The 22,500-nt window shown below is 35.5% G+C and overlaps 1 long non-coding RNA gene across 2 annotated transcripts in view; it reads right to left on the reverse strand.

The window, feature by feature from the left end:
* Positions 1-22,500, reverse strand: part of LOC116097791 — a 99,003-nt gene that overhangs the window by 8,761 nt on the left and 67,742 nt on the right. For both annotated transcript variants that reach the window (XR_004121554.1, XR_004121553.1), the window contains exon 3: positions 13,899-14,038. This is a non-coding gene — a long non-coding RNA (uncharacterized LOC116097791). The remainder of the gene's footprint in view (positions 1-13,898; positions 14,039-22,500) is intronic.

Here is a 22,500-nt window from a genome sequence, read left to right on the forward strand (position 1 = left end):
TATATATATATTTAAATTAGCCAGAATTCTACAACCAGGAGTGGGATTTGTTGCTAATCCTACTTTTTCTTTTTCTTCTTTTTCCTCTTTGTCTACTAAGGAATCTTACTTTGTGAATCTTTATCCTATCCATGCAGTTCTCAAAGCATCTGTGACTCTGTTTTAATTACCCTATTAGATGGCAGTAACTTGTTCTTGTTCTTCTTGTTCTTGTTCTTCTTGTTCTTGTTCTTATTCTTCTTGTTCTTGTTCTTCTTGTTCTTGTTCTTCTTGTTCTTGTTCTTCTTGTTCTTCTTCTTGTTCTTCTTGTTCTTCTTCTTCTTGTTCTTGTTCTTCTTGTTCTTGTTCTTCTTGTTCTTGTTCTTCTTGTTCTTCTTCTTGTTCTTCTTCTTGTTCTTCTTGTTCTTGTTCTTCTTGTTCTTGTTCTTGTTCTTCTTGTTCTTGTTCTTGTTCTTCTTCTTCTTCTTCTTCTTCTTCTTCTTCTTCTTCTTCTTCTTCTTCTTGTTCTTCTTGTTCTTCTTGTTCTTCTTGTTCTTCTTCTTGTTCTTCTTCTTGTTCTTCTTCTTCTTCTTCTTGTTCTTCTTCTTCTTGTTCTTCTTGTTCTTGTTCTTGTTCTTCTTCTTCTTCTTCTTCTTCTTCTTCTTCTTCTTCTTCTTCTTCTTCTTCTTCTTCTTCTTCTTCTTCTTCTTCTGTTTGTTCTTTTTCTTGACCTTGGTATTGACCTTGGTCATGTTCTTGTTTTGTTTATGATTTTGTTCCTCTTCCTCCTCCTTCTGTTCCTTATTATACTTTTGGACATATATTATATTTTAGCTTTGGAATTAAGTACTTTAGTGATTTGAGTGATGATTCTAGATAATAAACTCTATTCAAGATACTGCAGGATTTCATTATTTATTCTCTATTATGGTGTAATTAATTTGTAGTATATTCTTGACAGTTTTTTCTCACTGATGAGTCTGTCCCATGTGGGGTTTTCTTTTTCTTTTCTTTGGCTTCAAAGTGTCTTCTCTGTGTCAGTATTTATTTTCTGTCAACAACTACCTGAGGAAAACTAGTCTTATTCTTAGCATCAGGTGCTATATTGATATGAACAGTTTTCTACACATGGTGCTGTTATGATCAGATATCAGTGTTCATCCTAGTTATTGTTTTCTTTGTGGTTTGTAATTTTGTCAAGTAAATGATGGAATTAATTCTTTTTAGCTCATAGCAGCAATATATTGAGTGTAAACATTTATGAGGTACATTTACTATTAGCTCTTGTTAAGTGCCATATTAATATTTCAAGCACATTTTTATAACAATGTTTCTTTTTTGTCTTTTGATTGTCTTATGAAAAAAAAGATAAGTTTCATTGTGACATTTTTCAGTTTTCTTTTTAAAACTATTTTATTTATTTACTTTCAAGTCAATGCCCCTCCCACTCCTCTGATCCATAGTTCCACAGTTCCTCATCCCATTCCTCCTCCACTTAGCCTCTGAGAGGGTGCTTGCCCCTTACTCCCCCCACCTCCAACAAGCCTAACTCTTCACTGGCACAGGCATGGTGTAGGCAGAGCTGAAAGTTCTACATCTTCATCCGAATGCTGTTAGTAGAAAACTGGCTTCCAGACAGCTAGGATGAGGGTTTTAAAGCCCACACACACAGTGACACTGCTACTCATAAAAGGCTACAACTTTCAATAATGCCCTTCCTGGTCCAAACATATACAAAACCATAACACTCAGAAAATTGGAAATACGTTTACCTGAACATGTACCCAAAAGATGCCCTACCATACCACAAGGAATGGTTCTCTGTTATGTTCATAGCCAGAAGCTGGAAATAGTGGCAGGATTTTCCCTGCCCAATTAGTTTAAATATTAGTGCAGCAGGAAGCCTGTGATTGGACAGGGAAAAAGGAGGAGAAACTAAGAGTTGCAGAGACAAGGAGCAGCTCAAGAGAAAAGAGAAGGAAGAAAGATGGAGGGTGTCGAACAGGATGATCCAGAATCTGCATGGTTTTAAGACATGAGGTTTTAAGTTTGAAGACTAAAAAATGTTAAATATGCCAGAGCCATGGGATATCTGCAGAGGAAAGCTGCTAATAGGGAGTGGAACCAGTCCAGGAGAAAGAAGTTTATTGTAGTCATCAAAGGTGCAAAAGGAGGTTGAGACTTGAAGAAGGCTTTGACATCAGATGTTCAGATGCTGAATTTGGAGTTTGCCCAGCTGGTTTCCTGGTGTGCTTTGGGGATTACAGTTAAGTGATTGGAGGAATCTCAGAGGAATCTTTGAAATGGTAACACTGTTGAGACTGCTATAAATTATGAGGACTTTGGAAGTTGGACTAAATGCATTTTGCATTTATCAGTTGTTGATTTTAGAGCCTGAGCAATCAACGTTCTGCTCAGGTTTTTCCCCTTCTGTCAATGAGATTCAGGCTCTTTCCCAATTTTTTTTCTTGTAGATTAAGTGTATCTGATATTTTTAAAATATTTTTTGCTAGATATTTTCTTTATTTACATTTCAAATGATATCTCCTTTCCCAGTTTCCCCTCCCACTTCCCCTGCTCAACAACCCACCCTCTCCTGGTCCTGGCATTCCCCTATACTGGGGCATAGAAGCTTCACAGGACCAAAGGCCTCTCCTCCCATTGATGACTGACTAGGCCATCCTCTGCTACATATGCAGCTGGAGCCATGAGTCTCACCATGTGTACTCTTTGGTTGGTGGTTTAGTCCCTGGGAGGTCTGAGGGAACTAGTTAGTTCATATTGTTGTTCGTCCTAAGGCGCTGCAAACCCTTCAGCTCCTTGGGTCCTTTCTCTAGCTCCTTCATTGGGGACCCTGTACTCAGTTCAATGGATGGCTGTGAGCATCTACTTCTCTATTAGCCAGGCACTGTCAGAGACTCTCAGGAGACAGCTATATCAGGATTCTGTCAGCCAGCACTTACTGGCATCCATGAGAGTTTGGCGATTAAATATGGGAAGAATTCACACATGGAGCAGTCTCTGGATTGTCCTTGGGTATTTTGTTCCCCCTTCTAAGAAGGAATGAAGTATCCACACTTTGGTCTTCCTTCTTCTGGAGTTTCTTGTGGTTTGTGGATTGTATTTGAGGTATTCTGAGTTTCTGGGCTAATATCCACTTATCAGTGATTGCATGCCGTGTGTGTTCTTTTGTGATTGGGTTATTTCAATATTTTCCAGATCCATCCATTTCCCCAAGAATTTCATAAATCCATTGTGTTTTAATAGCTGTGTAGTATTCCACTGTGTAATTTTACCACATTTTCTGTATCCAATCCTCTGTTGAGTGATATCTGGATTGTTTCCAGTTTCTGGCTATTATAAATAACGTTGTTCTGAATGTAGTGGCGCATGTGACCTTACTACGTGTTGGTGAATTTTCTGGGTATATGCCCAGGAGTGGTATTGCTGGGTCCTCTGGTAGTACTATGTCCAATTTTCTGGGGAACTACCAAACTGATTTCCAGAGTGGTTGTACCAGCTTGCAATCCCACCAGCAATGAAGGAATGCTACTCTTTCTCCACAACCTCTCCAGAATCTGCTGTCACTTGAGTTTTTGATCTTAGCCATTCTGACTTGTGTGAGGTGGAATCTCAGGGTTGTTTTGACTTGTATTTCCCTATGACTCAGGATGTTGAGCATTTCTTTAGGTGCTTCTCAGCCATTTGGTATTCTATAGGTGAGAATTGTTTGTTATCTCTGTGTGCCATTTTTATTATGGTTATTTGGTCTTTGGAGTCTAACTTCTTGAGTTCTTTGTATATATTGGATATTAGCCCTCTATCCAATATAGGATTGATAAAGATCTTTTCCCAATCTGTTGGTTGCTGTTTTGTCCTATTGACAGTGTCCTTTGTCCTACAGAAACTTTATAATTTTATGAGGTCCCATTTGTCAATTTTTGATCTTGGAGCATAAGCTATTGGTGTTCTCTTCAGGAAGTTTTCCCCTGTGCCCATGTACTCGAGGCTCTTCCCCACTTTCTTTTTTATTAGTTTCAGTATATCTGGTTTTATGTGGAGGTCCTTGATCAACTTGGACTTGAGCTTTGTACAAGGAGATAGGAATGGATCTATTTGCATTCTTCTACATGCTAGCTGCCAGTTGAGCAAGCATGAGTTGTTGAAAATGCTGTCTTTTTTCCACTGGATGGTTTTAGCTCCTTTGTCAAAGATCAAGTGACCTTAGGTGTGTGAGTTAATTTCTGAGCCTTCCATTCCATTCCATTCATCCACCTGCCTGTCACTGTACCAATACCATGCAGTTTTTGTCACAATTGCTCTATAGTAAAGTTTAAGGTCAGGGATCGTGATTTCACCAGAGGTTCTTTTATTGTTGAGAATAGTTTTTTCTATCCTAGGTTTTTTGTTATTCCAGATGAATTTGCAAATTGTTCTTTCCAAACCTTTGAAGAATTGAGTTGGAATTATGATGGAGATTGCAATGAATCTGTAGATTGCTTTTGGTAAGATGGCCATTTTATGTTAATCCTACTGATTCATGAGCATGGAAGATTGTTGTGAAACTGTCATGAGTCAAGATTGATGACAGAGGCAAGATGGGAGCCTTGGACTCAGAGGTTAGATTATTACAACTAGTTTATTCATAAACAGCAATAAAAAAGCAAATGGCAAAATGGGATCGCACTTATTCACACACACACACACACACACACACACACACACACACACACATACACACAGGCATGCACGCACGCATGCACGCACGTGTTTCACTAAACTCTGGTTTGGAGCAATGTCATGTCCTGGTGCGATGGCAGCGTGTCAGGTAAGGTTCAAGACATCTGCTTTTTGGGTCTAGCTGGAGCATGGTCCAAAGCAGCGGCCAGGTCAGTGCACTGGATTCTCAGCGTGATAGCACCTTTGTTGGACTCCAGTATGAGCAAGTTGCCATGGCCAGAAAGGGGTTTTTAAGCTAATTTCAGCCAATCATAAGGCATCCACACATAACTTCATCGAGCTGCCCTTACTCCAACCTTATCACACTCAAGCACACACACTCTAGGCTTGGTTTCCATGGTTACATTGGGCCACAGTCCAGCAGTGACAGTGGTTCAAGGACAGAGCACAATAGGCACCTTTGCAGCCCTGGAAGAAGTGCCTCCCAGGGCCACATGTTCCTCACAGAGATCTTTCCTATTTATGACCTCTTCATTTTTCTCCCCAGGGATCTGAAGTTCACAGATATTCACTTGCTATGTAAGAGTTACACCAAGATATTTTATACTATTTGTGGCTATTGTGAAGGGTGTTGTTTCCCTGATTTCTTTCTCAGCCTGTTTATCATTTGCATAAAGGAGAGCTACTGATTTGTTTCAGTTAATTTTATGTAGCTCTACTTTGCTAAAGTTGTTTGTCAGCTGTAGGAATTCTCTGGTTAAATTTTGGGGATTGCTTATGTATACTATCATATTATCTTCAAATAGAGATACTTAGATGTCTTCCTTTCAAAATTGTATCCTTTTGAAATCCTGTGGTCAAATTGATCTAATGAGAACTTTGAGTACTTATAGAAAAGGGGACAGTGGGCAACTTTGTCTTTTCCCAGATTTTAATGGTATGGCTTCTATTCTCTCTGCATTTAATTTGATGTTGGCTGTTTCCTATATATTGCTTTCATTATGTTTAGGTACATAGCATGATTTCCTGATCACTCTTAGACTTTTAACATGAACTGTGTTATATTTTGTCAAAGGCTTTTTCAGCATCTAATGAGATAATCATGTGACTTTTTTTCCTAGAAAATTTTTTTTTTATAGTGTATTACATTGATGGATTTTTGTATATTGAGCCATCCTTGTATCCCTGGGATGAAGCCTACTTGATCTTGGCGATAGATGGTTTTGATGTATTCTTGGATTCAGTTTGTGAGAATTTTAGAGTATTTTTGCACCAATATTAATAAGGGAAATTGATCTAAAGTTCTATCTTTGCTGGGTCTTTCTTTGTGTGTTTTAGGTATAAGAGTAACTGTGACTTCATAGAATTAATTAAGTAGTGTTCCTTTTGTTTCTATTTTTGTGGAATAGTTTGAAGAGTATTTGGTATTAGCTCTTTTTTGAAGGTCTGGTAGAATTCTTCACTAAATCCATCTTGCTCTGGCTCTAGTTGTTTTTGTTGTCTGTTTTTTGGGTTGAAGGTGTTTTAATGACTATTCTATTTCCTTAGTAGTTATAGGACTGTTTAAATTGTCTATCTAATCTTGATTTAACTTTTGGTATATGGTATTGCTGTAGAAAACTTCATTTGTTCTAGATTATCCTTTTTTTGTTTGTTTTGTTTTGTTGTTGTTTTTGTTAGAGTATAAGCTTTTGTAGAATATTGTGATGCTTTTGTTTGTTTGTTTTTTATTGTTGTTTTTTTGAGACAGGGTTTTTCTGTGTAGCCCTGGCTATCCTGGAACTCACTCTGTAGACCAGGCTGGCCTCAATCTCAGAAATCCGCCTGCCTCTGCCTCACAAGTGCTGGAATTAAAGGTGTGCACCATCATTGCCCAGCCCATATTGTGATGCTTTTTCTTAAAAAAAAAATTCTTCAGTTTCTGCCATTATGTGTCCCTTTTTATTTTTGATTTTGTTAATTTGGATACTCTCTCTATACCCTTTAGTTAGTTTAGCTAAGTGGTTATCTGTCCTGTTGATTTTTTTTCAAAGAAGAAGCTCTTGGTTTTGCCAATTCTTTGTATTGTTCTCTTTGTTTCTAACTGGTTGATTTCAGCCCTGAGCTTGACTATTTTCTGCTATCTACTCCTCTTGGGTGTATATGCTTTTTTTCTGTTCTAGAATTTTTAATTGTGCCGTTAACTTGCTTGTATGGAATCTCTCCAATTTATTTATGAAGGCACTTACTGCTATAAATTTTCCTCTTAACTGTTTTTATTTTGTCCACTAATTTAGGTATTATGTCTTCATTTTCAATGAATTATATAGTCTTGGATTTCCTTATTTATTTCTTCCCTGAACAAGTTATCACTGAGCAGAGAGTTGTTCAGTTTCCATGGGTATGTGTTCTTTCTGTTGTTTTTGTTGTTATTGAAGTCCAGACATAATCTGTGGTGTCCTGATAGAATGAATGGGATTATTTCAGTCTTCTTGTATATGTTGAGCTTGTTTTGTAACCTATTATATGGTCTATTTTTGAGGAAGTTCCTTGAGGTGCTGAGAAGAAGGTGTATTCTGTTGTTTTGAGATGAAATGTTCTGTAGCTATCTGTTAAATCCATTTAGTTCATAACTTCTGCTGGTTTATCTCTGTGGGGCAGTGGATCCTGAGAGTTAGCCTGGTCCTCTGTTGAGGTAAAGGCTTTGAAGCCCTGGAGACCTTGAAGGGACAGTAGGAGCTTCACCTGCTCCTGATCACTAGGCCCCTGTTACTAGCCACAACCCCCCATAGATTTGTGTCCATCAGCCATGTAAGGGCAACACCCCAAGCCCTTACATGTGTAGATGAGGCACCCCTAACATCTCAGACAAGGACAATAGGAAAAGAGATGTGACCTTTAGTCATATAAGCTCAAGAGAGAGGTCTCTATGCTAGTGATGTCCCTAGAGGCTCAGAGGGTGTAGCCAATAAGCTTTCCTTCCTAGACTTTCTTCCATGCAAACGGGATTTAATCTCAAGACCACCCTGGGAAGTGCAGTATGGTTTTGAGCAACACTTTCAACCATGACAACAAATGAGTTGGAACTCAAGATTGTCTCTTCTCATCAGGATCTTCTGTGGGGAGCCAGGGAAAAGGTCTTTACCTACAGAGCCGCTATCTAATCTGTAGAAAGCCTCTCTGGACTCTCAGTCATGACTGCTGCCAAGCCTACCTATGCTATTAAGCGAAAGACTCACTGTAGATCTCCCCTCTATCCTGGCCCCAGGATAGGAATCCATCCCAAGGTCTCAAGTCCCTGCTCTTTTGTGACTCCCAGTAGCACCTAGGTATCCAAGGGTCCAAACCTCATGGCCCCAGCCTCCTCCCAGGTGCAGGGACCCCTGAGCCAGCTCCAGCATCCCCACACCTAAGACTGTGCTGCCCCACTCCTGGAGTGGTACCTCAGAGCTTCCCTACAGTCCAACACCCACCCAGCAGTGGTGTGGGATGAGCACAGTCAAACTCCCCGAGTTCTGCCTCCCAAAGTATCCATGCCCTGTGGTAGAGCAGACGCAGGTCCCACAACCATGCATGTCTCTGTTGAATTTCTGTTTAAATAACATGTCCATTGGTGAAAGTGGGGTGTGAAAATCTCCCATAGTTATTGTATATTTTAAGATTTACTAAAGTTTCTTTTAAAAGTGTTGGTGGCCTTGCATTTGGGGCATAGATGTTGATAATTGAGATTTACTTTTGGTGGATTTTTCTTTTGATTAATATGAAGTGTCTTTCCCTATCTCACTTAATAACTTTTGGTTAAAAGTCTACTTTATTGAATTAGTAGTTGGGACCAGCTTGTGCATTGGGACCATTTGCTTAGAAATTTTTTTTCTAGTCTTTTACTCTGAGGTACTGTTAGCCATTTTCACTGAGGTGTGTTTCTTGTATGCAGCAAAATACTGAATACTGTTTACATATCTAGTCTGTTAGGCTGTGTCTTTTTATTGTGGAATTGAGTTCATTGATGTTGAGAGATCTTAAGGACAGATGATTGTTAGTTTCTAGGTTTTTATTTTTATTTTTTTTAACTTGGCTGGAGGTGTTATTCTGTGTGGATGATTCTCTTCTTTTAAGTTTGTTGTGAAATGTATAATTTCATTTTGTTGGAATTTTCCTTATCCTCTCTAGGGATGGATTAGTAGAAAGATAATTTTGTTTTATCATGGAATGTCTTGTTTTCTCCATCTATGGGGATTGAAAATTTTGCTGGGTATAGAATCCTGGGCTATCATTTGTGTTCTCTTAGGGTCTGCATGACATCCATACTGGATCTTCTGGGTTTTAGAGTTTCTGTTGGGAAGTCTGGTATAATTCTGATAGGTCTGCCTTTATTTGTTTCTTGGTCTTTCTCTTACAGCTTTTTAATATTCTTTGTTCTGCAATTGGTGTTTTGATTATTGTGTAGCAAGAAGTTTTGTTTTGTTTCCTGGTCCAATCTATTTGATGTTCTGTAGGCTTCTTGTGCATTTATGGCCATCTCTTTCTTTAGGTTGGGGAAATTTCCTTCAATGATATTGTTGAAAATGTTTTCTGGCCCTTTGAACTGGGATTCTTCACCCTCTTCTATTCCAATTATTCTTAGGGTTGATCTTTTCATTGTGTGTTCAATTTCCTGAATAGTTTGGGTTAGGAGCTTTTTACACTTTGTAGTTTCTTTGACCGAAGTGTCAATATCTTCTCTGGTATCTTCTGCTCTTGAGATTCTTTCATCTATTTCTTGTATTCTGTTGGAAATGCTTGGATCTCTGCTCCTGATCTTTTCTAAGTTGTCCATCTTCAGGGTTGCCTCCATTTGTGTTTTTTTTTTTTTTTTTTTTTTTTTTTTTTTTTTTTTTTTTTTTTTTTGTTGTTGTTTCTATTTGAATTTTTAGGTCTCTGACTGTTTTGTTCAATTCCTTCACCAGCTTGTTTGTACTTTCCTGTGTTTCTTTAAGGGATTTATTTGTTTCTTCTTTAAGGACTTCTACCTGTTTACCTGTATTTTCCTGTATTTTCTTAAAGGAGTTACTTATAACCTAACTAAACACCTCTGTAATCTTCATGAGGTAGGATTTTAGATTGTTTTCCAGGGCTTGCTGAGAGAACTGAATTCTGATGGCAGAGAATTTCTTTGGGTTCTGTTGCTTATAATCTTGCCCTTGCATTTGGCCATCTGGCTCTCTTTGTTGCTAACTGGCCTGGAGTCAGCCTCCTTAGAGGCACGTAGAGCTCTGTGACCTGGGTTAGAGCCAGTCTCCTTTTAGTTAGGGAGTGCTGTGTCTTGTTAACTTGGGCATCCTGTGTCTCTGTTTACTGCAGACCTCCTGGAAGGCAGGCAGGCTATAAGGTGTAGGAGAGTATTGGGCCAGATAATCTGACTTGCATGGAGAAGTCAATCATAAGGAAGGCGGAGAGCATCAAGGACGGCAGATGCCACATCAGATATGTTCTTTGGGCATCCTAGCTGGTGTCCTTATTTTCACCTGTGTCTTTGGTTACTGCAAGCCTCCCAGGAAGCATGCAGGCTGTGGCTCATTGTGACATTTTTCATTCTCCTTGTTCTGATTTCATTTCTGATGCTTTGATAAAATAGTCAGACAATAAAGAATATTGGTGAGAAAGCGTTTCTTTGTACTCATAGGTACAGGATATATTCTCAGAAGCCAAAGTAACAAGATCTTAAAGTTGTCATCTCACATCCACAGCCAGGAACAGATAGAACTCGAAGCATACTTGCTTGAACTGCTCTGGTCTTCTACAGTCCAGGGTCTAAACACACCCACTCTCTGTGTGGGTGTCATATCGATTAAGACAATTAAGACATTCTTCTACACACATTCTTACTGGTCATCTTATCTATGCAACCCCACCTAGAGACTCTCTTCTCAGGTGGTTCTTTCTTGAAGTTGACAATTGTAAGTAAAAGTCACTTCAGTCATACTTACTCACATTATAATCTGATTAAATTCCACCTTCATTGACCTCCATTTTCTTACTCAATATTTACATGTATTTTCATGACATTCTCATTTGCACATGTGTGTAAAATGTAGCCTATCACAGGACAGAAAAATGTAATACTAATCTATTAAAGTTGATTCTATTTTGCTTAACTGAAGATTTCATGTTCCCTCAACTTCTTGTGAATACCATAATTTCATTTATTGCCAAATAAAACTCCACTCTGTACAGATTTTCTCATTCATTATTCTCTTCCTGGATCTGAGATTGTGTTATAAACTTGTTTGTGTTAATAGTGCCACAGAACAAGAATACTCTGTTCTATTGACCGATGACTTTGGTAGATGGGTATTTTGAAGGTGTCAAGTACCTTCCATGGAGTCCTTAAGAACATCAAAAAGTTCTTTCCTAAAACTTTATCTATCTCTTGCATTTGTGCTCTCAGAAAATATTGTCTTCTTTTTAGACAGAGTTTTTATTTTAAAGTTAAAATAATAAGCACCATTGTAACTCTCCCTAAGTATTTAGGTGATATATTTCTTCTCATAATCCTGTGTTGTTATATGCATCCATCCGTACTTACATAAATTAAAAAAGAATAGGTTAGTCTTACACTCCTTCACTCAATTTGTAGAGATTATAATTTTAATTAGGAAAATATTCATTTTGACAAAATAACCAGAAAATGTTAAGTATTTTATTCACATGTGTGTATGTGTGTGTGTGTATGTGTGTGTGTGTGTGTGTGTGTGTGTGTGTGTGTGTGTGTGTGTGTAAATGTATGCCACTTTTGTATGTATCCTTGGAGGCTGGAAGTGGCCCTCAGATCCACGGAAGCTAGTGTTATAAATGGTTGTATGTACCCAGTCTTGGATTTTGGAAAGTTAATCCAGGTCTTCTGTAAGAGGAGGTGTAGTTCTTAACCATGAACCATCTCTCCAGCTCCAGAAAACCTAGTTCTCCTTCAGCTATTGCATTACATAGCTAAAAGCTAAAATGTAAATTAGTATTCTTTCTTGCCAATAGTTTTTCTTAACCAATTTCATATGAATATTTATTATTTTTAGTGGCATTCCACATATGTTTTCCCCTTTGAATCAATATTTTAAACAGAACTTAAAAATCTCATGTGACAGATATTTATACACTATTATATTCCCAGATGCCCTTTAGTTCTTTAACATTTGAGGTGCACTATAAACTTTTCCCTGACTGCTGATTGAGGGACAATTTTCTGGGCCTGACTGTTGCTTCTCTCTATGCAATGACAGCTCAGTAAGCACATTCTGACTGAGCTGGACATACTCTCTTAAACTCTGTCCATCTTTCTCCTCAAGTCACATTTCACTTTTGAATATCTTCATTTATACTTTGACTATCCACAGGAAATGTGGGTATGTATTTTTATTGCTGTTTCTCTTCTGTTGATATCTTGTTTAGACTGTACAATAGAATTAGAAACATATTAATGAAAAAACTAACTTTTATCAACTTGTGGCATGTGGAAGACATAGGAATGCTAATGCTGGTTATTATAACCAAGCATAACAAAAAGTAAAAGAAATGACAATATTCATGGAAAATTACTCTGAACTATATTAAAGGACAGAGGAGGGTCAAAGGATAAATTGTTTGCACCAAAGCACCAATTCCCCAGTTTAGATAGTAGAACCCATGTAGATGTGAACTAGGTATGATGCTGACTTCAACTGCAGAACTCAGAGGCAAACCCATAAATGTCCTGGAAAGGAAAACTAGCCAGACTAGCAAGAATCTCTGCACTGCTTCAATAAGTAAAGTGGAGAGTGATTGAGAAAGCCACCAGAATCAGTTTCCCATCTTTATGTGTACATGCACACAAAAGCACCAGAACACTTAGAATGGATGGATGGATCTATATGCACACAAGCACACTGCACAAATATGCATGTCATGACACCATGTGGACCTATTACATTAAAATTATGAGTTCATATTCTGGATTTCATGATTTTGTGTTTTGAGTAGTTTATCATATTTGTACATCTTTTTCACAAAATATTTAACGTTTTCATTCTTAGTCTTTACCCTCCTACTTTCTAACTGGATACAAATAATGTCCTTCCTAAGTCTACCCTAATCCTACAGATTATCGATTATACACTACCTTTTTTTCCTGTGTTGGTAAATACTTCATACTTGTTGATTACAATTTTCATTGTCAATAATGTTAAATGACTCTAAACTATTTTTTCCTTTTTTTTCATTTTTTGTATTTTAGGTATTTGTGATATTTTTAGTAAGAAAAATTTCTACTGCTTATTCTGTTTTTTAGGATAGATCACAGGAAATGGATTATTTTTATAATGGGGGAATATAGTCAGCTCTTAATTATATATATACTGACAACTAAACTTTAATGAAGGGGGAATTTCAAGGAGATGGAAGAAGTTAATGGAAGCATATAAAGTAAAAATATAAAAACAACTTAGTTAATGATATAGCTTGAAGAAAAATGGATTTTCTATATCAGGAGAAAGGCTTTATCTGATGCATTAAAATGTCTCTAATTATGCACATAAATGAGATTTAGTATTCATCAATTTAAGTTCAGTAATTGCACATGAATATCACATAAACACAGGGCTTTTCAAACGCAGTACTAAATAGGGACATGAATTGATCAATGAGAAGTTCTACTTTGTATAATTTGAGACTAAATCTTCCTTATTTGTTGTAAGAACAAAATTTTCACCAATTGTAAGCAACAAAAAAAGTAATATATAAGAAAATTCCAAAGAATAATATATGATTATCCTTATTAGGAATATATAAAAGCATATTTTGCTTTGTTCATCATTTGATATGATTCAATTTTTTTGATTCTCTCCATAATATAATAGTCTAAGGACTATAATGACCTCACCAGGAACAAACAGTTTCATCTTAAATTAAAAACTTTAAACAGATTTCTACTTTTAAATGCAATATACAAATCACCTTTAAAATTTTTTAACAGGTTTTAGATGTTTTCTTTAAATAATTTTAGTACTTATATTTTTCTTTAATTTCTCAAAAATGCCATTAAAACTAACATCCCTGACAACAGAAAATCATAATTAAAAAAATATGCTTAAAATAATCCAACTTTCAATTTTATTTTGTAACTTATTTGCTTTTGGTAACTAATTGTATTTGTTCTGTTTCTTTTGAGACCCAGAAAATGGAGCATTGAGCAATGGAATAAGAGGAAGAAAGTCGTTAATTTCGTAGCAAAAGACCATTTGAAATGTACTTACAATTGTCCCACAGATGTGTTTGACCCTGTGAAAGCAACTCAGTATGTAAGATATGCTTCTTCTTTCTCTGTTTTCTATTGACAACAGGATGTAGTTATATGCTTTATGACAATTCCCTCTGTGTGAAAGATTTACTGGCCCTGTTGATAGAAAATTGGTATCTACTTTTATTTTGTCATCTTGAAAAGGAAATATATATATATATATATATGTATGTATTACACAGATCAAATTGGTGAGTAGAATGGGAAAATTATATTTGAATAAAATAAATATATTCAATTGGTAAATAAATCTTAATCACATAATATCTTCTATATCAACTAATAACAATCAAAAATACTAAATTCAGATTGCAATTGTATTAATAAATAACCAACACATCTCACTTTCCTTGCCAACAATGAGCATTAATTTATAGTCAACACCTCTTAGCAAGTTTGTCCTCTAGGTCAAAGATATTTAAATATGCAAAACTAAACTTATTAAATTTCTTGCAAACTTCTAGAATCAAGGAAACAAAGCTTTATATTTGCATGAACACAAGTTAACAAGTTAACTTTGACCAATAACAATTTTGTCCTAAACATTACTGTCATTCGTAAATGTATCCCTATTAATGTTGATAAGAATTTGCACATGTACTGCTTAGCAACTATGACTCCTTACTGGCTTTATTTTAAAAAAAAAAGCAATAACTATTTTTGAGTAGTATGTAAGTTAACAGGAACAACTGAATGCATACTCCCTGGAGCAGTTTCAATGTCAGCTCAAAAATTTATCTAGTTTAATATAAACACAGATTTAAAGGAAATTACCAATAAAATTCACAACTCCATGATTTCTCCCAGAGGAATATATCTAGTTATATGACTTACTGCTCCACTCCATAGAAATTGACTTAAACAGTGAAGTTAAGTGCTTAAAGAATGAAAGTATTGAATAATTATAAATTTAATTAGTTAAATATGTAAATATAAATCTTTCATATTCGAACACTGTCAGCTCTCAACTAACTTAATTTCTTGATTGGGCTTAGAGATTAATTAGGCTGTAGCATTCTGTAGCTAAATTTGTACATGAGCTACATTATGATGAATCTGATGTTAAATATTATTTATGAGTGGAATAATATTTCCACAGGGATATATAAATGATGGATATATTAATACCCAAGATAGCAAAGAAATAACTTCATATTTTTAGTATAACTTTCTAGGACACCCTGAATCCAACTGTAGAATGGTCCATTAAGGCATAATGCTCATAATAATGGCTACTTAATTCTTATGGTTCTTATTGTTCTTCTTTTAAACGTACTTTAAAGTTATTTTCTGTAATCATGTGTCAATAGAAACTCAATGACAAATAAATAAAATACTAATGAAGTTTCTCCCATTTTAACAGGCAGTGGCCTATTCATTTAAAAATAATTTCAAAGGTGAAGGCAAGTAAGAAATGTATAAAAGGAAAATAAATAATATTTGAGTATACATAAACTAACACATCTATATGTATACATCTTTATGTATATGAAGATATGTGACATATATTTGTATATATTTGGTAGATAACATTTGTGTGTACACATACTCTTACACACACACACATACATATATAAAAGTATATGATATCTATTTGTATATATTTGGTAGTTTAAAGAAAATTAGAAATCTGGAAACTCTGAATGTAGAGCTTATCACAAATATTGTCTTGTTATTTTTAGTTTTCTATTTCATTTTTTCAGCTACTATTTTTTTTGATGTATATAGATTTAGAACCACATCAGAACCATTCATTATGTGTCTCACAATGATGGGTAATCAGATATTTTTAAAGTGCCTTCTCAAGGATTTTTGGTGAGTACTGAGAACACATAAAGCCATAGATAATAAACATAAAACATACACAAGAAGACTGAACGTTCTAGAGAAGAATGAAGGCCTAAAATACCCAGACATAGGGAATGTCATAGTAATAACATCATTGAATTTCCTGACCCATATATTCTCCATTGCATTTGAAGAAGCAGACAAATTAGAAATGCCAACACAGCAAAAATAAACTATTAACCCACATCTATTTGCTCTAGTCAAAGAGAACAGATGGAGCATTCTAGAAAACTAGTTATTTTAGACAACACTGTTCGAGGGCATCCAAACATCAGTGCACAACAGTAAATAAAAGAAAGAATCTGTGTAGTACCCTCTTTCTGATGCAAAAAAGGATGGTATGCTCTATTTATTTATTTACTATTTGTTTGTTTGTTTGTTTATTTTGGTGTAAAAAAATTGCTGTGAGTAAACTGGAAGATATACCCTGTCATGATGAATATAACACTAAGGCCCCTACGATGTAAAGTATGTGATTTAAGGACTCTTATTTAGAAGATGAACCAAGGTAAGATTACCACCTTATGGAACCAAGTGCTGGTTCTGCTTTCATTCATGGCTAGAGGAAAAATTAACAATGCTTATTATGATTTTACAGCAGGAAGAAGTAAAGTGGCAGGGTATGTAGGGAAACATTTCTATCTCTATTTTTGTGGTCAAAAAGACATCCTTAACTTTTTCATTGGCAGAGTTGAATATCCCTTAAAAAGTGTGGAAGCTATTTCTCCACTTATAAACACATTCTGATTAATTACGATGTGTCTTTAACTCGGTAGATAAACTAGAGGAGACTAGCAAAAATTGCATTACAGCTTCATTACAGCTTCTGGTTCGATGGGCACAATGTTGACAACAAACTGTTAAAACGGTTTTCTATTTTAACCTTTCCTAGTCCACTATGAAGTCAGGAAATTAATCAGTGTGCTCTGAAATAGCAAACCATATTACCACCAAAAGACAGGAACTTCTTTGGAACTCTTACATTAATTGGATGATAGCTTCTTGTAATTCTGTCTAGACTCATGGGTAGATTTAATATCACAGGGAGATTTAATCTCTGATTGACAGTCTCAATCAGATATACAATCTTCCAAAGTCCAAAGTCTCACTGCAATGAGACATACACACTGGCAAACTTAGTCAAGTTGTGGTATTATTTTGTATGGCCAAGAATTACTCCTCCCTCTTGTAAACTTGCTCTATACTTTGAGTAAAAGTACATCTCCAGTGTGTCCCTAATGTACTACTTTTCATAGTTAATAATAATGGCTTCATGTTGTCTATAATAACATCAGAATATCATTGATGTTTGTTTGTTTTGTTTTATCATTGCTTATTTTGTTTTGAGACAGATTCACTCTATATAGGCTTGGCTGTCCTGGTGTTTTCTATGTTAAAGTGGCTAGCTTTAAACTCACAGATCTGGGTGTCTTTGTCTGTTAAATGCTGGGATTAAAGGAGTATGCAACTATTCCTGGCTGAGGAACATTATTTTTAATGCATATAGGTTTTCAATATCCAAGGTGTAAGTAGTAAGCCTGCATACAAAGTGATACTTTCCTCAGTCTCCATGATGAAATCTAAATAACGTATTTAAAAAAGACCTCTTCTAATCACTTCCTAAGTTTATTTTTAATGACTGTATAGATGACTTTTATCATAACTACAACTTTTCTAGACAAACTATCATTTACTGATTTCTATTTTCTGGTCAGTTATTTCTAGTTCTATATTTTCTATCATTATTGAATACTATTTTCAAAGTTTGGTAGCATTATAGCTCCCTGTATATTATATTAAAACATATGAAATTTTCTCATGAGAATAAATATAATAACCATAAAGAACATCCAACTTGATAAACATAATTATTTAGAATTAAAAGTAGCTCTACTTTCACATTTATATTTATTGTACTGACTACCTCAATGCTAGAAAATCAAATACGTCTTGTAAATGTCACTTTTATTTCCTCAGATGAGATGATGAGAGCCATACCCAAGCTGTGTGAATTCATGAAAGAGTGTTTCTTTCTCTATTCTAACTGTCCCTCGGCCTAGGAAGCTTCTAGCCATCATACAATCAAATCTTCCAAGATGACTGTTTCAGTCTAGCTTCTCTGGGATTCTGCTGAATTGATCTTCCTGGCCTCATATTATGATTAGCAATATGTTCTAATCTTCTGGCTCCTTCTCATTCTTGATGATTCTGTCATCACTTGTGTCTAGCTTGTTCACTCTGTAACCTGTCTCTATAAAACTGTCCTGGTAAAACTGCCATACATACATACCACACACCATACATACACCTCATTTTTCTCTCTCTTACTCTTCTTAAGTAGCCTTTTTCCTATGCTACTTTCATGTAAGTTCAATGTATCATATCTCTGACTTATTCTGTTAAATCTTTCTCAGATCCCGCACTTTTTTGCCCCTGGTTGGTTCCTTCTACAAACTAACTTTACCTTCATTGCTGAGGATTAAATGTGTGAACTAAGGGTGTGTCTGTTTTTCAGCCATATCATACTGTAATTCTAGGTGTGTCTGCATTCCAACTAGATCATACCTTAAATGTGATCCCCTTGCCAAAGTAGCCACACTGTTGGATTTAAATTCCTCTACACCTTTCCCTTTTCTATTTTCTTCTTGATAAATCAGTTAATTGAGCCATCTATTTTTTAATGAGGTGTGGCATTGATTTTTCATTATTATTTATTGAAATATTGGTGAGAATTCATTCCATTTAATTTCCACGTCAGAATTTCTTTGACTTTAATTTAATTTTTTATTTTATCCTCTTATATCATTTGTTTTTCTCATTATTTTCATTTCATGTCATTGTTTCTTATTCTGAATTCTTAACTATAAGCACATTTGTTTTGACAGAAATATGTGTATTGGAATGACATAAAGCCAGCTTAGCTTCTGTAAGAAAAGGATGATTCCTAACTAATTCTTATTTCTTGTTGCATCCCCTAAGGGTGAAGATGAAAGCAAAGTTGATTTTTGTTAACCTCTGCTCTTTACTCCTAAAGAGCCTTAGCTTAAAATTTTCTTTCCCTTGTTCCCTGGGACTTTCAAGGTTGTTCACGGATCCTTTGCTAATTCTCATTATAAGTACTTTCTTTTTCAGTACTTTGCAGACTATAACAGTTCTCAATCTCTACTGCTCAGTGGCAGCCACTGATCCTAAGTGATTTATGAACACTAAAAATGAATCTAGTGCATTCAAAGTATTAGATTGTTATACTTGCATTTAATTTTAATTCATTTAAAATTATCCAACATGATGACAGTCTTTCTAATTAGTGGTCTAATTTCAGGAGATAAAGTGGGAGATATATTAAAATCAGAATTCCTTCTTTACATTGTGAAAATCTCTTTATGGTTCTTCATTGTTTACCTGCTCCTATCATCTCCAAGTTGGCTTAAGTGAGTAGTATTTTTCTTTTATTTTGATTGATTGACTGATTTTTATATTCTCTTGTTGATGTCACCAAGGATGCCTTTATATTTTCAGTAAGAGGGATAAGTCACACAACCTAGTCTTCCATATTCAGAAGCAACAGTTTGCTTTTTTAATTGCCTGTATATATTTAATTCAGAATTTAAGCTGTCTTGTAGGGCTCATGAGAACCCTTCAAGGAAGCAAAAGAAGAGCCTTGTGATTTTAGTTTATTCAGACTATTCTTGGAATTCTTCAAAATTTTTCTTGGAATGTGTTTTCATGCTCCTTCCAGATGTAGAGGATAGGAGTGCATTTACTTCAGGTTGTGTAGTATTTCTTGTACTTGTTATTCATTCAATTAAATGTTTAAGTTACGCTTTATATGCTTTTATGTAAAAATATGTTTCTGACAACTGTGATTTGTCTTTGTGATTGTGTACAGCTTGAACTCGTAAGAACTTCACTTGTTTGACCTTTCTTAACCCCAGAATATTTTTCTTTTATTGAAATAGATTTTTTCTCATTAATAATACATTGCTTATGGTTTTCCCTTCTTCTACTCCTCCTAGGTCCTCTCCAGTTCTCTTCTCATGAAGTTCCCTGCTTTCTGTCTTTCAGTAGAAGACAAATTTCTTTGGAATAATAAAATAAAATGAGATAGAACAAAAACCAACATATTAGAATAGTACAAAACAAACAAGCAGAAAGAAAAGAGACAAAGTAAAGGCACAAGACACAGATATACATGCAGAGACCTACTTGCTTTCACATGCAGAAATCCCACAAAATATTAAATTAGAATCCATAATATTTATGCAAAGGAACTGTATGGTAAAAAACAGATAAAATACATACAATTAAATAAAAGTAAAAAAGAGAGATAAAAGAAAGAATAAAAAATAAAGAGAAAGAAAGGAATGTGAAGAAAGGGAGGAAGAAAGAAAGAAAGAAAACAAGAGAGAAAGAAAGAAAGAATCCAGAAACAACAATGCGCAGAAAGAAACCTTCCAAATATACAGCTGAGTAATTTTTTTTGGGGGGACACATATTGCTGAGCATGACACCTGCCCAAAATTTAGCTTGCTTCTTCAGTGATACTCCCTCTTTTGTTTTTGTATTTTTTCTTTTATTCTTTTTTTTTCTTTTTAATTTTTTTAAATTTTTGATCATTTTATTTATTTACATTTCAAATGTTATCCTCCTTCCCAGTTTTCCTTCTACAAACTCCCTATCCCATCCCCAATAACCCTATGATGGTGCTCTCTCACCAACCCAACCACTCCCACCTCACCACCCTAGAGGCATCAAGCCTTCACAGAACCAATGACCTCCAGTTGGATTGATGCCAAATAAGGCCATCCTCTGCTATGTATTCAGCTGGAGCCATGGGTTCCTCCATGCGTATTCTTTGTGATACTCCTTTGTAAAAACTAAATTTTTATTTGCAAGTGGTTATCATTTGAAGTTAGATTCTAGTATCGGAGGGAGACATGAGTCCATTTTTCTTTCCTTTTAGCTCAAGGAGCCCATCTGATTACTATCAATGTGAATGCAGTCTCAGTGTCTATGTATTCTCATGCGCATTATACCTGTTAATTTAGAGGGGTTTGTTTTATGGGTGTCTTCAATCTCCACTGGTTCTAATATTCTTTCAGTCTCCTCTTTTGCAGGATTCCTGAGTCCTGATGAGAAGAATTTTATGGAAACATTCTGCTTAGTGTTGAGTGTTCTGGTCTCTGGGTCTCTCTGTTTTTCCCATCATCTGTGAGAGGAAGCTTTCCTTTTCCTTTTTTTTTTTTTTTTTCAGTATAGAAAAGAGTTTACATAGGGCATTGGAGGGGAGTTAAGAGAGTAGTCGAGGCAAAGAAAGGCAGAGAGAAAGAGAGTGTAGAGAAGTAGAGGCAGGCCATTACCATGTGGAGAGAGTGGGATAAGGGGCAAGATGTAAGAGAGAGGCAAGAGATGAAGAGAAAAGCTTTTCTTATAATGGCTGAGAAAGGCACTAATCTATGAGCATATCTGATGTTATTAAAAATAATTTCATTCCTATATTTGGTTTTACCTTAGGTCTCTTTGTTATTTAGTCTCACATTATAGGCTATCCAAGAAGTGTCAGGTGTGGTTTCCACCCTGTGAGTGGGCCTTAAGTCAACTCATATATTCACTGGTTACTCCCACAAAATTGATACCATCACTGTACCAGCATATCTTGCAATCATGTCGCCATTGCAGATCAACGGGTTTGTAACTCTGTGTTTGTGTTTCTCCTTTGTGAGCATACTGAGTACCTTTCTGTAACAAAGACACTAGCACTTAGTTGAATGCTTTTACAGTCACTAACTCTGTTTCTCCATACTCAAAACGTTGTATTGGTGTTGTCTTCAGCAATCTGACCATGCTGTCAGTTTGTAGAAAGCACCTTCATCCTTTACAATCTATACTATTTCTCTTTCCTACAGAGATCCATCAACCACCCTTCATCCCTTATGCTTTACTTAACTTCTCTGATTCTATTGATTATAGGTTGATTATCTTTGAGTTAACAGTGAATTTGCTCATAAAAGCAAGTATATATCATACTTGTCTGTTTTTGGTATAAAATACCCAACTCAGGATCATTTTTCAAGTCTTTCCATTTACTTTCAAATTTCATGATTCTTCTCTCTGAGGGGTAATATTGTGTGAATACTCCATATTTGCTTTATCTATTCTTCTGTTGAACATGCAAGTTGTTCAATAGAACTCCTTTCTATTAAGAATAGAGCGTAACTGAACCTGGTTGAACAAATGTCTTTCTGGTAGGCCAAATCATCCTTTGTTTACATTTCCAAGAAAAGTATGGCTGGATCTTGAGATAGATCAATTCCCATCTCTCTGAATAATCATCAAATTGATTTACATAGTGGCTATAAAAGTTTTCAGTCCTATGAAAAATGATTGTGTTCCCCTTACTGTACATCCTTGCCAACATCAGCTATCAATTTGGATAAGTGTTTGTCTATCTTATTGATATTCTCAAAACATTGAGTCTTTGTTTCATTGCATCTTGGCTTTATTTTGTTGTTGCTGTTACTGTTGTTTCTATCTCACCCCTGGATTTGATTATTTCTTGCCACCTACTTCTTTAGTTATTATTTCTTTTTGTTCTAGAACTTTCAAGTATGCTCTTTAGTTACTAGTATGAGAGTGCTCCAATTTTCTAAAGTAGACACTGCACCTCTTAGAACAGCCTTCATTGTGTCCTTTAGGCATGATGGTTTTGT

Source organism: Mastomys coucha, unplaced genomic scaffold (genome assembly GCF_008632895.1).
Source record: "Mastomys coucha isolate ucsf_1 unplaced genomic scaffold, UCSF_Mcou_1 pScaffold2, whole genome shotgun sequence".
NCBI lineage: Eukaryota > Metazoa > Chordata > Mammalia > Rodentia > Muridae > Mastomys > Mastomys coucha.